Here is a 1,443-nt window from a genome sequence, read left to right as displayed (position 1 = left end):
TTTTTTTCTATTTTGACTTTTTAAATGAGGCTTTTGGAAATTTTTTATTACGTATTTGGTTTGAATTATATATCTATTGGACAGTGATGTTATAGATAGAATTCAGCCTAGTGCTGCAAGTTACATCATTCTAGTTGAAGGCATATCTAAGCCAGCAGGCGGCTCCCATCATCCGGTTTCACGCATCCGTTAAGACCCTGCCCGGGCTGCGGGACTTGAAGCGCTGGAACAGCGGCCTTGGCACCGATCCCCCGGGAAAAACCACAAGGCCCGGCGTGCACTGCGCTCCTCTGGGACGGAAGCCGGAAGGAGTCGGCTCTTTGTGACGTCACGTCCGTGTCGCCGCCGGATTCGGATCGCTTTCTCTGAGGCGGGTGTCCTGGAGGTGGGAGGGAAGCGTCCGCGAGGCCTTGGGGCCGCGGGGCAGGTGCATCTGGGCTAACTTTACCAAGTCTGTTTTTTGAGGGAAGAGATTGTGAGGACCGTGGCTTCCGGGACGCGTGTCACGTGAGAACGCGCTCCATGCCAGGAACTGTCAGGCACTTGGAGAGCTCTTGCTGCGGACGGGCGCGGGGCCTCTGGCCTAGTAGCCCGCAGGACCCAGTGGGACAGGCGCTCACGCTGTTCCCACTGCACGGCCTCGGTGCCTTGCCTGTCGCCTCCCGTCCTGTAACTGGCCTACTCGAGGTCCCACCCCGCCTTCTGCAGCGGCGGGGAAGGGGCTCTGCTTTCGGGAGTATTTAGGAAGGGAGCCAGCGTTAGGCAGGAGTCCCTTCCTCCGAGCATCGCTAAAGGCTTTTCTACCCTGGCAGCCGATTTCCTTTTCTTTGGAAAGAGCGTCAGTTTTTTAGCTTGTTGCAACTGTTCAGAGATGCAGTCTGTGGGCAAATAAATGCCTGTTTAACTGAGCTGTTATTTTCAGCTAAGAAGTTCTTCAGGTTTTTCAGAATATAGGAGGGGGTGTAGACTCGAATTATAATGGATCCCATGTGGCAAAACATTTATTCATTTCAGCAGTTGTGCATGCTCATTCAGACTCAACTACCTGAATGAGATGATGTCGTTCTGGGCTGCTTCGTCTTAGGGAGTCATTGTTTCTTCTGGCAAGTTCTACCTGCCTTAGCTATCGAGGTTTGTGAATTGCACCTCTGGTTTAATTTCAGGTCGATGGCAAAGTGGTCTTTATAAAATATACTGCCTTGTGATGCTTCTCTAGAAATGAGAGGTGAGTCCCTTCCAAATGAGGATTCTGGGATCTCCTATGCTTTCTTTTTTTGACAAGACTTATTCTCGCCCTCTGACTTTAAAGCACAGTGTCTTTTCTTGCAGACGGTTGCTTTAAATCGCTATGGACTGATTCACCATTATCATTAACTACAGTAGCAAGCCTGCGCATTGCGATGCAGAGGGACTCATAGCAATACTTTTTTTTTTTTTTTTTTT

The 1,443-nt window shown here is 50.1% G+C and overlaps 1 protein-coding gene across 6 annotated transcripts in view; it reads left to right on the top strand.

The window, feature by feature from the left end:
• Positions 1–1,443, top strand: part of ADAT1 (adenosine deaminase tRNA specific 1) — a 27,139-nt gene continuing 25,696 nt past the window's right edge. Inside the window, exons 1-2 of one of the 6 annotated variants that reach the window (XM_032284494.1) lie at positions 3–507; positions 1,036–1,131. The gene's annotated coding sequence lies outside the window, so the exon portion shown is untranslated. Of the gene's footprint in view, positions 1,226–1,443 lie in introns of all 6 variants that reach the window. The other 5 variants (XM_032284497.1, XM_032284496.1, XM_032284495.1 and 2 more) reach the window with 5 other exon arrangements.

The sequence above is a fragment of the Sapajus apella genome, unplaced genomic scaffold (genome assembly GCF_009761245.1).
Source record: "Sapajus apella isolate SASKATOON/1434 unplaced genomic scaffold, GSC_monkey_1.0 scaffold15, whole genome shotgun sequence".
Taxonomy (NCBI): domain Eukaryota; kingdom Metazoa; phylum Chordata; class Mammalia; order Primates; family Cebidae; genus Sapajus; species Sapajus apella.
The sequence above is the reverse complement of the archived record's forward strand: the minus strand, read 5'-3'. Positions and strand labels throughout refer to the sequence as shown.